This window comes from Amblyomma mixtum, chromosome 1, assembly GCF_055824585.1.
Source record: "Amblyomma mixtum isolate Tamu chromosome 1, ASM5582458v1, whole genome shotgun sequence".
NCBI lineage: Eukaryota > Metazoa > Arthropoda > Arachnida > Ixodida > Ixodidae > Amblyomma > Amblyomma mixtum.
In genome coordinates, this window is record NC_143012.1 from 234,215,375 (window position 1) to 234,233,037 (window position 17,663).

Below are 17,663 nucleotides of genomic sequence, written 5' to 3' on the forward strand. Positions count from 1 at the left end.
CCTCTCGTCCGCCCCGTCGCCCAGGAAAAAACCAGTCCTACTAATTTCAGAACAGACCCTGTATGTCCATAAATGTGAGTCCATATCGTTGTTTACAGTGTTTTCATGTCTTTTAATATCTATTGCTCCTATCTACGTAATGTCAGTTGCTGCCTGTATCTTTATCGAAATTAGAGGTCAGCGTAAAATACCGCAAATATTTATAGCTTTAAAAGTTGTTTAGCAGTGCGCCCTTTGCTGAGCGATGGATTGTTGTATTTGTTGGTGTTTTCACAGCCTCATTAAGAGTTTATTTTGAAGACTCCCGCCGCGGCGATTTTAGGCTTGAGCACATGTGCAGTCGCGGAGAGAATAATGTGGACCATGCTTTGGCGTTCCAACTGCTCCCTCGTCAATTGCCTCGAGAATAGAAAACGTTTCCTGCATTTATGAGCAAGCGCATACGACCACTTACTTGCATAATGTAACGAGCAACCATTATTGCCGCTAGGTAACGCTTCAGAAGAGTTCTGGCGCCGAAGCGTGGTCTGTTTTATTTTGTTTGTGTCTTTACCTTCTTTCAGCGCACGAAAGTGCATACAGTCACATCACTTGCCCAAATAATTATTGTGCCTTGCAGTCAAATATCAGTGAAAGTGTTGCCGCTCTATGACCGAAGGCAACCTGACAGACAGACGGACGGACGGACGGACGGACGGGCAGGCGGGCAGGCGGGCAGGCGGGCAGGCGGGCAGGCGGGCAGGCGGGCAGGCGGGCAGGCGGGCAGGCGGGCAGGCGGACGGACGGACAGACAGACGGTCCCGGTACAATTCGGGTCGCTTATCTTTAACAAAGGGTTGATTGTTTTTAATTTATAGTTGCTTACTTTTTAATTCAAAGTTGCTTGCTTTTAACAAATACTCTATACGCCTTTTTGCCACGACAGTTCAGTGGGATTAAACATTGTTTTCCAAAGAATGTTGCCACACCAGAAGCAGTACTCAGACGCTTGAGCGTAAGTATCGCATTGAGGTTGTATAGGTTTTAGTTGCTCTGGAACAAATAAAGGCTGTTAATCCGCCTCCTTCCTGTACGGAAAACGTCTTCTAATCCTTTCACGGTGCTTTGACTGCAGTTACTACCAAGCCGCCACTGACGAACTTCTGCTCTTCATCTACTCTACGACTCATTCTCTTCGCCCACAGATTCTGTAAAGTTCCAGCTATGCTTGTTCCTTGCTAATCCTGCGTCCCACCCTACCCCGCTGTTCTTTTCCTTTCGTTTATTTTGTAAAGCGTGCTTCACCTTGCAAATTTGTGTACTGTGGCAAAGCCAATTATTTTGCGAAGGGCAGAAGGAAAGAATTTTGGAGCTGTACAGGGACCTTGTGCCAGCAGTTCAACTCAAGCTGAAAAGTTAAAGCTCAACGGAAACAAATATAAGAAATAAGACTAATCTGGAGCATAATCCTATCAAACTTTTTGAAGAATGAAATATTACTTTGTGATCTACCGCTTAACGACTTCGACAACCTTGATTACCCAGTTTAAGGTGCCTCTAACTACCCCCTAAACGAGCGCCAACATCCTAAGCTGCCTTTTCATCCATTCTTTTGGTTTGTTGAACGTTAACTCTCGAAGGCACAGCTATAAATGGGGGAAGGGGAAGGGTTTTGCTTGTATCAAGACTGCAGTAAAGTACAATGCTTATGGCTTCATGCGTACTTCATAAGCAGCTCTTAGTTCCACTTAACATTGGCCGGAAATTCACAGCAGCTTTTGTGACATTTTAGCAGACAGTTAACGTATGAGGTCGTACCGTATATGGTCACCGTTTCTGTCTACCGCTAGGTGCGCACGTATCCTTAAACGTGGTACCGGTATCGTAGTGACGTTCTTCCGTTAAAACTCCACACTGCGCTTTTGCAGACGAGCTTGCAGAGTATGCGGTCAATAGCGCTTGTTCTTCAACAATCTCGAGCTCAAAACGAAACTGCCGCATGAGTGTAATTTAACTGACGATAGCGGCAGATTGGGTATCGGACATTAGGTGTGGCCTAATGCCCGATACACCTAATGCACGATACCCAATGTGCCGCTACAACTAGAAGACGCTTTGCACTTGTAATTCAGCAGGGGCTATTGGGCTGTCTATTTCTGTAGCCGAGCCATTAGGAACTCGTGTACCAAACCACTTTCAGCTTCACCATGGTACGCGTAGGAAGGCAAGAAAGCAAAAAAGCAGAGCATATTTTTAATTCGGGTATCCACATGTACGAACAGCAATGTGCGGAGGCATAAGAGGTTTTCGCCTATACACCTTTGCTCGCTACTTGAAACCTTCACCAGCTTTCGCAACTGTATGCGGCGTGATGTGGATTATACATCATGCCTCCGCAGGTATGATGTAGATGATACTCGATGTCATGTTTACAATATATCTAGAGCCTAATCTACACCTATAGGGGGCAGTGGCGCAAAAATTGATACAAATGTGCAAATAGTAGGCATAATTTTTCATTTACATATGCCAAAAAATAAATGCTGGTAAATTATTCCCGACCGTCGTGGCGTCACATTCGCCAAATATTAAAAGGCCAGCTGAAGAGGAACGCAGCAAATGTTAATGAAATCTGAAAGTTAAAAATGTCACATTTTGTCCCAGCACATTTTGCCCCAAGGCGCGGGGCAAAATGAGACACCTTTCGAAAATCAACATACTCTTCAGTGCTATGAATACACACGAATTCGGCTTCTTTGACACGTATACACAGCCTTTGCGAGCGGATTCGAATGTCGCGCATTGTGCTCAGACGGAACCCGGCACTGTTTTGTTCTATGGCCCCCCTCAGTTCACGCAGTTTTACCGGTTTGGTTTGGTTGGTTTGGTTTTATTTGGTTTAACGTCCCAAAGCGACTCAGGCTATGAGAGACGTCGTAGTGAAGGGCTCCGGAAATTTCGACCACCTGGGATTCTGACACTGACGTCGCACAGACATCGTGCACTGACATCGCACAGTACACGGGCCTCTAGAATTTCGCCTCCATCGAAATTCGACCGCCGCGGCCGGGATCGAACCCGCGTCTTTCGGGTCAGTAGCCGAGCACCACAACCACTGAGCCACCGCGGCGGACTTCAATTTTACCGCCGCGGGCTACGTATAGCTTGGTTACACGAGGTTTTAGAATTTCCTGCCTTCATTGAAAATTTTTGTTTTCTGTTTTAATAGATATATTTAGCGTAGCGGAGATGTACTAGCGTAGACGTGTACCAGTTTACCGGGCGCCTCCCGCGCATGCGCAGTAGGTGCCCGGCGTTCGGCAATCCGGTGTGCGGAAGGGTGGAGGGGGTAAAATCTGGGGTTGCGACCCATAGAAATATATGCAAAAAAAATATTTCAAAGCAATTTTCTGATTACCAAATGCAGATATGATGTCGCCCTTTAGTTAAGCCGAGTACACATCTTTGAAGAGATTAGAACAGGGGGGTAGATGTTGGGTGGTTCTTCAGGAGGGTGGATGTAGAAGCTCCACACTTGAAAGCTTCACTTCAACAGACAGATACTACAGCGGTGAAGGTGATGGAAGGCGGTGGAGACAGCAGTAGCACTGGTTTGGCAGTAAAACTAAAAGGAACTGCTCGCATACGTCATTTCCGTTGTCGATGAAAACGAACACAAGAACAAGGCACCCCCCCCCCCCCCTCCCTCCCCGCCTGCAAGAAAAAAGGAGTGATAGATCAGCTGCACATTAATAAAAGAAAAGCGCCGTAAAAAAAAGGGCTAGCACAGGAATGCGTGCACAGAAGCGCAGGCCGAATAACCACCCGCGGCAAAGTACACGCGCGTTCGTTATCCCAAAACCCGCCGGAAGCGGCTTAAGGTCGTTAGCTGCGCTTTAGAAGTATATGCAGGGATTGCGTACCCATGGAACCAGAAGAATATGAGCAATAGTCTTCGAAGAGACCTCACCCTTTTTGCATGCGCTTGTTGCCGCCGAAGCGGTCGTTTTAAAGGATCAGTCTTATATACAGGCTCGTGGCAGCTTAGTAAAGCGACTGATAGTTCAAGCAGAGTAAACCATATTTTCTTTGCATGGATAATAGAAATTAAAGCTGTTCGCGAACAGCTTTGTACGATAGGAATTTCGCATAATACGCATAAATGATATAAGATTTTATTTTCCTTCAATGAGCTTAAACCTGTTGTGCAAATAAGACAAATCTCTTATTTTGTACATGACAACGCACGCTCCTCGAAATTATTTGAAAAACAAAACAAAAAAAAGCAATTGTCCTTGCACCGTAACAACAACAATCTGACAATTATTTATTTTCAGACCGAGATTATTGTATGCGTCAACGGGTGGAATAAACCTTATACTTGGACGACGACTTCGCCTTAATTAAGCGCTAAAATTATGTATTATGTGTCCCATATCAGTATATGTACACACATAGCGTCATTCACTCCCAAATTGCCTCCCGTGTGCCATCGTTGCTTTTTTTTTTTTTGCGCACCGTAATGTCTCAGTGGCTTTGTTCTTCGACTGCTGATCCAAAGGTCACGGGTTCGATCCCGGCAGCGGTGGCCGTATTTCGATGTAGGCGAAACACAAAAACACCCGTGTGCAGTACGATGACAGCGTACGTTATAAAGAAGCCGAGTTAGTCTAACTTAATCTGGAGTTGAGCGTCCATTTCAATTTCATTCACATGGTTCACGTGTCGCTTCGCAATGCTAATACCCATGATTTAGAAGTTTACCATCCTAGTTTTTCTCGTTGCTGATGAACCTGGTACTTCACACTCTAAAACAAATTTCACTGTCAAATATGTTTCACACCCTTACACCCAAACAAAAGAGATCAGTTTGTTCCCTGAAACATACGGTCAGTTTTCGGTAGTAAAGTTTGCATTAATTCTCTACAAAGCTACTTTAACAGACTAGCAACCTTCATGAAGAATGTGAAAAGCACTGACAGATTCGGAAGGTCCCGGTTATTTGTGTTTAACGCACTCTATAGCAAGAACTGAACTGTGGCAGCCACTAGAAAACCCTCGCTTCCTTCAAAATGTTTTCTTCAGTTTCTAGCTAGCGTTCGTAACACTCAACCAAAATATGTGCAAGTGGTCGCTGAAACACCTATACTATCGGTTTTCTGATTAAATTTAAACCATTTTCTTCTTTCTTTACAAAATGTCTTAGAAGATTGGCAGCCTTCATGAAGGGTCACGAAAGTACTGACGATGATGAAAGATTGCGGTGTTTTTGCGGTTTATAGGCACTAGAATTAATGGTGGTAGTTACTAGAAGCACATAAAGCAAAGGCCTGCCTATACATAGTGCAATGGTACACACTTTTAAACACCTGCAGCATTTGTATTGTTAGAGCCTCCGCCTTGCATGAGCGAGGGTCAGGGTTCGATCCCCAGTGCCGCCGATTACCCATCGGTGATAAAATGGGTACTAGTTTCCCCCGGCCTGGCACTCGGCTTCTCTGGGGTGAAATGCTTGGAAAATGGGTCTTTGAACCCACCTTGTGCGAAGAAAACACCTTTTGCCTTGGTGCTCTATGGCGAATGATGCCCTTGCGCCTTTAAAGTTCAGCAACATAATCATGACCATCATCATTATATGGCCAAACATCACCTTTTTATGACGTCATGTGCAACAGGGATACTTTACAATGGTATCCAGGTTGGTCTAGGAAAAAAAACGGAGAATGAGCAGTAAGAATTAGTATAGTATAAGGAAAGGACAGCCTACTACTCCCTTTCACCTCTTACTCCTGAAAAATTAAGTCATGCTGATTAGCTAGTCTTGAGCCACCTGATCGATGATCGAACCCCCCAGTGTGGTCACGTGATACTGTATGCCAGTACAAAGCTTCGATAGAACGCATGGGATAGATCAAGCGTCTCGAAAGTGGTTAACAGCGCAACGCTAAGCATCAGCTCCTCTGTCCCTATATAAATTGCTTTTATTCGAACTAAGCAAAATTGAAATTTTGTCCCCTATTCGAGTTGGAATTATCCACATTCAACGGCGTTCACCGTTGCTACACAGTCAACGCTATGTATGTTTAGTAACAGTGGCTGAAATGCACAGAATAAGTTAAAAGTGAAACCAAGAATAAATTAGTGAAGCTGTAAACAGCTTCCTCCGCCAAAGATGCATTTTTTTCTTGTCTTGGTGCATTTTCTTCTTCTTTCTTTTTGGGTTTGGTCCATGCCCTCCATGTTGGGGAGGGGTAGCTTCCCGCCTCTAGTCTTCTTAGTATCTTTCACTCTCTGTGCTTAGCTTAGCTTAAGTAGCTTAGCTCTTTCCTGTCTGAAAGGGGCAGCCTTCTTCTGTCCTGCATTTGATTGGCCGTCTTCTCCATTGGAGGAGAGTATTACTCTTTCACCATCTTGCTTGCTACACCACAGTAGAGCGCTCGTCTTGGTAATACTAGACGAGCAGTTCTGTCTGCGGTTTCATTGCCTGGATCCCCAGTATGTGCTGGGGTCCATGTTATTCTAACATATCTGTCTATAATGGCACCTTCTATTACTTCGGCCGCTTTCTTGCCGATTTTTCCTCTTGAGTAGTTCGTCACCGCGTTTCTGCTGTTGCTAATGATGACTTTGGCTCTGGTAGCGGTGAGGGCTAGCGCGATCGCAAGCTCCTCTGCTTCTGTGATTGTCAGGCCCTCGGCTATCATGCCTTTTTTGCATTTCCCAGCCGCATCTGGCCACCGACGCTGTGCAGGGGTAGATTCTTCTTCTTCTTCTTCACCTCTTTATAATGGCACATACCCACGTGGGGGGATTGGCCAAGGTGTAGATTCCAACCATGGCATGGACTGAACTTCTTTTTCTATGGCTCTTACTCTAAGTTTTCTTCCTTCAACGTCCCTCTCAGGGTACATGTTTCTCGGAATGTTGGACACGGTGATTTTGTCCATTATCTTCATAGGGATTGGAGCCATTTTTTCAACGGCTCGTCCCCCATCTTCTATTCTTGACATTTTTAGTATAGCTCTGACTGCTGCAGTCTTGGTGAGTCTTGTCTTCTGCGCTTGCTGCTTCTATGTATCCTTCCGGCTTGTTTAGCATACTCATTTCTTCCAACTTTGTGTCCGGTGTTCTAACCGGTAGCCCCATCACTGTTTTGGCACGCCTTTTTATGATGATTTCTACAGCAGTTTTGTCTCCTTTTGTTATCCAAAAAATAACAGCTCGAAAAACGGGGATGAAGCTATCGTGTTGAATTCCTTTTGATAGTTTCACATACGGGAGTGCGTAGCACACTCTGCTGATGATGAATGAATGATTGATTGATTCATATAGCATTTTCTTCCCCTGATGCTCTTGTCTCTGTTGGTGATTCTTCTGATCATCCCACAGACTTTCACCGCCTGGTCCTTGATTTCTTTTTTTTTTTATCGTAGTGACGTTCTTTCCAGCCTTGTTGAAGATTAGACCCAGTATCCTCATTTCTTATACTTTTCGGATGTCTTTCTCGTCCAGCTCTATTTTTATATCTCAGTGTTCTGCTCTTCTGCCCATATTCAGACGTGATTTGATATTCTATAGAAAGGCTGCAGCCAGTTGAATGAAGTGCTAAAATATTTTTGCGAGAGGGTTTTAAAGATGTAAGCTAAACAGTGTTGCCATTGCACGTCGTGACCGAAAATTTCCACTTTGGCCGATGATAATTCTGGCTGTATACCAAGGTAAGCCGGAAGTCGACGTACTTGAAAGTGTTGCCCTGTGCCAGGTGGCGCTCGCCAATGTCACGGTTCAAAGGGGACGCTCTTTCCATCTATCCAGGAGTGTCTAGTCACTGCTATACGATGGTCTTGGAGCATGGAGGAAGGTGATGGGCGTGCAGAACGTGTCATGTGTAGTGGATCACTCGATACCTGTTTACCCACTCCATTGTCACGTTCGTCGGAGATTGGGCTACCAGGAGCGGCCATGGGACAGAGAGTTTTCGTATTGGAGAACATATGTGGTCTAGACGGGCCTTGCAGAAAACACTCTTGTCTTGTGGAGGAGCGGTATGCAGCAAAGTTATCTTTGTAATTTTTTTTCGTCGCAGGGGGGCGGAAACATTTTTATTTTTTAGGAAAAGCGACAGCAGAAAGGATCGAGGAGTAAAGTTTTGTTGAACCGATGCCAGCCAGCAGTGTTGGGGACCTCTGTAGCAACCACGTTAAAAGAACAGCACCCTCTGAAAAAAAAAAAAACGATTTCAAAGAAAGCAGACAATGTACAAAAACAAAGGAAATAACGCAAGGGAGAGAACCATCAAAGGCGCCAGAAACAAGACGAAAGGCTTTTTAGTCCTTCCCTCCGAAAAGAATTGTCTAAGCGTGACTCACCGCTTTCACAAAGCCCCGGAGAGCCACACGCGCGCGCACACACGGCGCGGCGGCTGCTGCCAAGTCAAGCCAAGTCAAAAGCCATACCAAGAACGCGGGGGAGAGAAATTCGCGACAGCCGACGGGCCGCGAGGGCTGTGTATTCCGCGCGCAGGCCAAATGTCGAGACTGCGTGGCCTATTCGTCTTTCCGTCTCGCATTTGGCGCTCGTGTTTCTCTTTTCTTGCTTTTCACCTTTTTTCTCTTCTTTTCTTCTTCTCGTTTCGGTTTTTCCTTCAGTCATTCCCTTGTCTCTCAACATTCTCTACTCTTTCCATTCTGCCGCCCTTCGCATGCGAAAGCGCGTCGGCGAATGAACGAAGAAAAAAAAACCTTTTCGTTTTTTTCTTTTCTTTTTGCCTTATACGCTCCGCTGGTTACTGTCCCTTTTTCGAGCAGAAGTTTTCTCTTTCTCTTCTCTTGTTTCCACCTTCTGTTTTCGTTCTTCAGCACCCTGTTAGAGCTTCCAGTTGGCGGACCTCGGAGCTAGTGGCGAGTGGAAATGGGCAAATGTCCAAGTATAAAAAGAGAAAGAAAAACTGAATCAAGTTATTAAAAGAAAAGAGAGTCGGCGGTGTGCGCAGGGGGTGGGAAGGAGAGGGGGGGGGGGGGGATGGACGAGATCGCGAAGCGAATTTCGGGCCTTTTCGCTAAGTTTTCGCTTTCTGCGGCACCATCCCTCCCTCCCTCTTCCCTTTTTATTCTCCTTCCTCCTCTTTTGTTTCGTCCCTACTGCGCTGCGCCGTATATGCGGGCAGTCGCGGAGGAGTGAAGACAATAACCGGGAAAAACGTGACAGTATAAGAGGAGAGGGCGACAAGAAAGGGAAGCATAAAACGTGATCGAAAGGAACGCGAGTAATGAGACAAGCGACTGCTGTAAAAAAAAAAAAGAAAAGAAAGCGAAAAGGATATATATATATATATATATATGTATATATGTGACAAGATATACACGTATGTACGCACGTAAAACCGAAAACAAAAGAATGCATGCGCAAAGAGCAGCGGAGAGACCGCGTGCCGCCGTCGTATAGGAGAGCGCGCGCTGCGGGTTGAGCTGGCGTTGAGCCGAGGACCAGGGAACGGGGATGTCGAGCTGGCCCGCTTTATGCCTTCCTTCTCGGTCTCCCCCGGTCGTCGTCGTCATCGGGCGGCCGATTTTTCCGGCCTGTTGACCGCGCACGCGGCGTCGGTGGCGGCGGGATCGAGCCGAGTGTGCCGTGGGCACGTGCCGTCGGTCCCCGAGTCGCCCAGACGCGATCGTGCCCTGAGCGGTCGTTTTCTCTGCGTGGCTGTTAGGAGGAGCGGCCTCGTGCCTATAGAAGCATGCCTGGCATGACAGTGCAGAATAAGAAAAGAAAGATCAACGTAACGAGTGAAAGAGATGAAATAAAAAAGAGAGAGAGAGTGGAGAGTATCCGCTGCGAAACGCGTTCTTTTTCCTCTCTATACCCGCTACGGCATTCCGAAGGGTTCTCTCCTTCGGTCGGACGCGCGATCAGCGACCCGTGCATGTTTCCGAGAGCGCCGATGGCGCCTAGACCGCGAGCTTCCCCGCACGCCACGTGCTCTGCGTGTGTACGGAGTGTGGCACGAGTTCTGTGACAGTTTCAAACTTTTTTTTTTCTTTTCTTGTTCGCAGCCGGATCAGTCAGCGCCCAAAAGTCGACAGCTCGAATGATGTGGTTGGCTGCAGCCGCGTTTACATGACATCGACATCGACACCATTGCGGTTGTGCTCGTGTCATGCGTGTTCATCGAGGCGACGGCGATGGTGGCGCCTCACGGTGCCGATCGCAGCTAAAAGTGCAGGGAGGCCGGAGCTCCCCGACGTTGCTTCCTAGTACATATCGCTGACTTCCGAGCCATCCAGCGTCTCGCCTGTGACCAGTGACGCGAAAGGTTCGCAAGTGCCAAGGGTTTTCGCGCAAACCGGATATAAATCTCTTGATATACGATGCGGAGTGTGAGAGCAAAATGGAGCAGCGATTCCTTGATCCATAACAGGGCGCTCAATGTAAAAAGAAGTCATGCGATTCTCTCGCAATCATGTAAGCACAGCCACTGGAATATTGTGTGGTTGCAGCGGTATATCTGTTCCTGGGAAAAGGCGCGAGAAACAGAGAACCTTGTCCATATGTATGAAAGCTGGAACAGCCCCCGTTAATTATATTATAAATGTTGCCCAATCCGAAGCCCAAAGTGACTTTCACTGCCTCAGCCAATAAGCTGCGTGAGACAGTTATTTTCCTTTAAATCAGCATTTCACGCTTTGCGAATGCATGCACACGTAAACCCTGCACAAGAGGAAGTATGAAATTTGTTGCTGTGCAAAAATTAGAGTGATTAAACCGGTCGCTCAGGCGGAATAAAATCTCAAAAGTGTAAAAGTTATCCAGCGAAGTATCTATAATTTCTTCAATCTTCTCACTACCATCTTAAACCTGGCCTACGTTCATGTTCCCTTGAATCCCTTCTTCGTTATAACGAAAGGGACCTCGACCTTCGACATTTTCTTGCAATATATCTCCTTCAGACACGCGTTCCTATCGAGAAAAATTTGAAAATTTGCGTGTGTGTACATTGAACCCTATATTTTATAAATATAGCCTGAATGGCTCAGCGAATGTCACGTACCCCGCAAACTTCTACGCTCACAGAATTGCAGCATTAGTAAAAAAAGAAACAGTTTATGCCCATTTAGTTATTTTCTTTTCATCCGAAGATGCGTCCTCAACGAAGTCCTTGAGTAAAACATTCCACCTCTTGTGAGAACAAAGAAATGACAACACCAGGCAGCCCTTCCTAGGCACGCCGTCCTCTAGCTGTGTATGCATGGATAGATATATAAACAACTCACTTCGCTAGACAGTCGAAGTGAGTCGCAGCGAACTATTTACTGCGTTCAGCGGGAACTGCGCCAGCTTCTCCGATACGATTCTGTCTTATTTCTCGATTTCGAAAAGTGATTCTAATTCTAAACATGAAATGACCCTGCCATTCTGTCCAGCAGGGACTTCAAATGTAGCCGGCAGCACTGACTTCTTGAAAACAGCGCTGTAGACGCTTCGACAAGCATTTTTTTTTTAATGTGCACGGCAAACGTGAACGCCGTGCCGCAAGGAGATATAAAAAGAAAATTCGTATTTTTTTTACACAAAGGTAAAAGCGGAGCTGAGCAATAATCGAAATTGAAATGCTGCGAACTATAGGGCAGGTCGATGCATGACAACGAGTAAACAACAAATAGCGCATTAACGAGACGAAGAGGTAAGAGACGCAAACGAGGTGCTATTTGTGTCTCCTGTTTCTTGGTCTTGCCCGTGCACCGTTCGTTGTTTACTTGATTGAAATTGAAACTTCAAGACAACTGGGCTGTGCTTCATCGTGGTGGATCTATATAAGACTTCCCGCACTTATGAGAACCACTGAAAGCACCCTATATGTGTCGCCTGGTTCAGACCGGTACTACAGCGCTTGACCATACACACAGCGCAGCGACAAGGGACCAAGAAGTAAGGACAAGCGTGTGTGCTTTCTTCCTCGTCCCTTGTCGCGGCGCTGTGTCTGTCGTAAAAAAATGTACCAACTATAGCTCAACTATCCGTTTTACTGCGGTATCACACCGTGATAAAAGACGGATATGTATATAAATGAGTATGTATTAAACAAGGGACCACAGCGCAGCGACAAGGGACCAAGAAGTAAGGACAAGCGTGTGTCCTTTCTTCCTCGTCCCTTGTCGCGGCGCTGTGTCTGTCGTAAAAAAATGTACCAACTATAGCTCAACTATCCGTTTTACTGCGGTATCACACCGTGATAAAAGACGGATATGTATATAAATGAGTATGTATTAAACCGGCTCCCCATAGAGCTACGCAGAAGCTACCATTATACAGAGGCCCAAAATCACTCCACATCTCCAACCCGCAAGTTTAAAAGCGGAGTGGCAACATTGTTTGATGAAGTTCAATACGCAGAGTAATTAAGGTGTAAGGTGCACGAGCTGCATGGTCAATCTGAACATTTTTCTTTTTATCTGAGATTTAAGTTTTGGGGCTGAAGTACTTCCACGGATGTGCTAGGGCATTATATGTTTAAAGTAGATCATATACTTTTTATTTTTTATTTTTATTTTTTATTTCCGAATAAGAAAATAATTTGAGCTCAATTTTTGACTGCCCCTTGCAAGCAACCTTGAATATGTGGTGCTCGTTCCTTCGTCTGGTATCAGTGCGTATTGTTTAGCAGTCGCTGCTATTGTTCGCAGTTTTGCTTTTTTTACTTGTTTTTAAGGGTGTGCCAATGTTCAAATTTTTTAACAGCGAACCAGATATCCTCCTATTTGATTCGGTGAACGAATCAAATATATTGGATGTTCAAGTTATTCGAAAGAAATCGAATACGGTCTCACGGTAACCACCACGTTGCGGTTGGTTACCGGGGTACACCTTCCTACACTCTCGCCATACCCTCCTTCTCTCGCCGCACCCTCCTTCCACAGTAACCCTCCTTCTCCTTCTAGGGTAACTACTCTCCAGTTGGTTCTCACGACAACCATGTATCGGTTTCACACTCTCGCCATACCCTCCACCTTCCACGGTAATCATCCTCTGGTCGGGGATTTCTCCGCTTCCGCAACACCCTCCCCTTTCCAACCTTTGTAACCATCCTCATGCTAAGCCTCCCTACGCCTTCGCCATAAACCTCCTTCCAAGGTAACCCACCTCGTCCTTCCAGGGTAACTACCCAGTATAGGTGGTTTCCTTGGCAAACACTGACCGGTTGCGCCTTCTTACCCTCTCCCCATATCCTCCTCCTTCCTCCAGTTGGGGATTTCTTCTCTCTCCCGATACCCTCCTCGCTCCACGGTAACCACTTTCCAGATGGTCCCCGTTGTAACCACGTAGTGGTTACGCATTTCTCCTCTCACGTCATACCTTCCTCCTTGCACGGTAACCATCCTCCGAGTGGTTCCCATGGCAACGCATCCACCGGTTACGCCGACGACTACGACAGACTACAACGACGCTAAGCCCACAAACGGGCACTTAACAGCTGTCGGTGTAAAATCTTACGCTCTTTCATTTCTACACGGCCGTCCACATGCGGCCTAAGAGGATAAATAATGTATCAAACCAAAAACAAAAAAAGCAGTAAACGGCTGCCTGCGCATCACTCCTCTTCAGTCCACAGACGGCCGAAGCTCACTGACCGCACGGAACCCAGTCTGCTGCCTCTCGGAAAATGAGAGTTCAAACCCCGCGCGCTCCATCGACGTCTCGATGCCCTTTGAAGTGAGTGACCAAAGCACAGCGCGCGCTCGCACAGCAAAACAGGCACAAAAAGCGAAACGCAAACTCCCGCGCTTGAAGAAGCACCGCCACTCTTGCAGTATAGTGCTTTTCCCTCCTCTTTCAATTCCTTCCCGCTGGCTTCCACTCGAAACGACCGTTCCCCTGGAGAAGGCACGTGTTTCGTTACAAGTGGTCCTTCCATGTTCCTTATATAGCTCCTCTTAGTGTACAATGCCAGGAACGACTTGGTCTGACTTCTATATACATATAAGCTATCTCGTGTGCCTCGCTGACCGTACAAAGTGCGTTCTTTTTTACCCGCACGATGGCGCCGCCGGCGAATAATTGTACGCCCAAATTGACTCACGACGAGCCTGAAATCCGTTTGATCCGGGCCGCTGTGCCCGTATACACTCTAAATACGCTGGCAGCCCGAACCACAAATAATTGTACGAGCATTCACGTTGCACAGCGTGTCTTTCTGTGCATATACATAACGAATATTCGGCTGCCTCTCGTTCGCCTACGTACAGAAAGGGGAACCGGAGAGAGACAGAAATGGGGAGGAAATAAGGGTTAGAGAGAGGAGTGATGCGAATGCAGACCTTGAAGTTGCAACGAAGCGCGCGACCGACGACAATTGTGACTTCAGGTCACGTTACGTGACGAGCGGTTCCAGCCCGTATGCCAAAAGTCCGTCCTCACAATCATTCCTCCCCCCGCCCCCCCACATTCCCCTCCCCATGCGCTTGTTTCCCTTTCGGTCTGTATAGGCATTGCAGCCGCAAGCGCTGACAATTCTCGCATACAAAGCATGCTTGGCGGCAGTCGCAGCGTGGTTTGCGCGTCAGTAGACTCGCAGTTATGCGGAACTTCAAAAGCGTGCATAATGAAACGGGCTCCCGCAAACAGAAACAACCGAAAGAGAGATAACGAAGTTCAAGTACGGGATGCATGAAGGAAGAGTACACAGGCTCGCGTATACTTCATTCCGAGTGTCAAAACTACAAATTTCCGTTCGCTCACAGCTCCACAGAGCGCCAGGCTTTGATGGGAATTGGTCTTGCAGGAAAGAGAGTCGGGTGGGGGAGAGGACTGCGCGTGTTCGAACTGGCGGAACGATATTTGTCGTTGCGGCGCTGACGCGCCATTGTGGCGACCTGCTCGTCGCGCAACGCTGAACGCGGCGGTCGCCGCTCAATGCGCCTCCACCGATGCGAATCTAAACTGGTGCACGCGTTCTTCTCGCGCACGCGCACGTGCTTGCCGTTCACGGCACCGCGGCTCTCCACAATGGCGGTCGCGGAGCTCCCCCTCCCTCTCCTTCCTCATCGTCAAGCGAGCGAGAAGTGCCAAGAGAGAAAAAAAGAGAGTGAGAGAAAGAGCTGTCCGTCAACGACCAGAGACGCGGTTGGCGCGGGAGCGCCAAATTGGCATCTCGTTAACGCCAACGCGTGAGTCGCATTGAACGACGACGTCGTTGTGGGGTCGGAATGGGGCCTGTAGAAGAAGAGAACGATAAGGAGAAATAAAAAAAGAAGAAAGAGAGAGACTCGTTCGCGAAAATGTGTACGAGTTTACGAGCGGAACGCCGGACACCAGTGGAGTGCGAGGGGTGAAAGGGGGAGGGAGAAGAGAGGTTGGGAGAAAAGAAAGGTCACACGACAGGCGAGGGAGGTGCGGAGGATCGCGCAGTAGAACCAGCAGAAGATGATGCACAAGCAAGGCTGCAGAAGGTAGAGCTTCTCTGCAGCGCTTGTCAGTACTGCGGAAAAGACAGATTTCCTTTTTCCTCCCCTCCCGCGGGTTCTGCTTGACGCCTCAATGGCGCCCCGCTGTCCTAGCTTCCGGTCGGCCATTGAAGGCGTCTGCCGCAGGGGGTCGCGGGCGCTTTCAGCGCGGGGCCCAGGGAAGCAAAGCAACCTGCGGCGCTTTTGCCGCGCTACTGATGCCGATGCCACTGCGGCGGCGGCGCCCCCCATTAATTCGAGCACGGCCCAGTGAGTACGGCCCTGCCGTCTCTGAATGCCCCCGCGCGATCGCGGGAACGGCGCTGCCTCGCTGTACGAGCGCTACGCGGCTGTACGTAGTACATACATACATGGTTGCTGCTATGGCTCGGGGAGATACGCACGCCAACGGAACTCGTCGCAGCCGCCGAAAGGGAAACCCTCGCGGTGACTGACTGGACCCGGGGTTGCCTGTCCTTTCTTGCGACTGCTCTGTGCCTCCACCGGCCTCATTCTGTTCCTCTGTGTTTTGCTCGCTTTTCTCTTTATGTCACGTGGGGAAGCAGGCGGGTTAGGATCCGAGGTTCCCGCCGTAACGGTTCTCAGCGGGAGACGGGCTCTTCAAGGCGGGATCCCCGCTGGTTTTATATAAGTTGGGCGCGTCCGCAGAGGAGCCCGACGATGTCTCGCTGGGCTCTCTCCGGGCCACTCTCATCTCGATCGCTCTCGCTTTCTTTCTGTACACGGAAGTCCCTTCTACTAAGTTTTTTTTTTCTTTTTCATTCTTGCACGAGTGCAAATGGAAGAGTGTGTTCGTTGAAATTAAGGGTGTCTGAGAGTGCGTGTGTGACGAGTTTGACGTGTGTTAGGCTCAAGTAGTCCGGACGAGTGTGCAGAAAGAGAGAGAGGGGAATGTGAAGTGCGCTTCATACTCTGCGGTGAAAGTCAAGATCGTCCTTGACGCCGCGTCGCGGTTTTGGAAACCATCTCGAGCGTGTGCATACGTGCCACTGCATCGCGCGGAGTGTTTGCTATGCCTGAGTGGTGTCTGATTTGAAGGATCGCAGGGCTCTTGTGGAATTGGCGTTCTCGCCGATCGCTTTATTTGGTCTCTTTCTCTCTTTATCGCGGTGTCTTCTTAGTGTACATAGACGTGCACTCGTATATGAGAGCACGGCTCGGTGGTTAGGAATCCGAAATGAGGGGTCCACCCGCTGCGTCGAGGCGATTGAATGCATCGCCCATTGACGTGCTCAAGATGCCGAGACAGGTTGTCGTGTGCATGAATGGGAAGGAAGAAATTAAAAAAAAAAATGAAAACACCGTTTTTTGTCTACTCTTTGTTTGCCTACTTTAACGAGCGAAATCGAACATTTTCCTCGGGCTTTTTTTTTTTAAACCTTCTCTCAGAATGTTCAGGAACTATATATCACGGACTTCCATATAACGAAGTTCACTCATTATGGCACGCTGTTGCTTAAGAGCGTGCATAGTTTAGGATTTATCCTGCTCCAAGAAAAGAGCTTTTGTCTTTTATTCGTTACCGTTGAGCGTTTCAAAGAAGCTTGTCCCTGCAGCGAAGGGAAAAAAATATATGCTGCAATGAATTAACCTATCTTCGTGATAGCTTTGTAGCTCTTTTAGGTACACTGGTCGTAAACTGTACCATGCAGCACAGTTTACGACACATGATGATCCTACAAGATACATGTCCCAGAGAATGAGTCATAACTGCCGCGGCAATTGCTGTCTAATACCTTAGGTACTCGAGCTGAGACCAGCGGAAGTAAAAGTGTCATTGATCGCGATGTTAATGTACAGAGTGGAGCGATAGCGAAGAAGGAAAAGGGAGAGTTAAATGGAAAAGAATCCACCTCTTGGTGCCATTCCACTTTTGTTAACCTAATGACTTGTCATCTCGGCCTTGTAATCCTTCGGCTACGCTTGCGTAACTGCATGATCAGAAACGTGGCGTACTCTGACTGGCCCCGTGAAGCCATTTTTTTGATTCGGGAAGAAAAATTTTGCGAGAATGCTGCCGAACTTTTTGTAAGGGTGGCTCTGTGAATTACGGGGAGTAGGAGGACACCAACCATCTCGTTGTTGTCGGTGACCTCCGCCGCTAAGATGTTGCTCGCCCCTTAGTATGACCACCTGCTTTATTGTTTACCTTGTATACTTTGACGTATCTATAGCGTAAATACTGTTTCATACCCACTTTAGGTAATAAACCACGTTAACTAATGA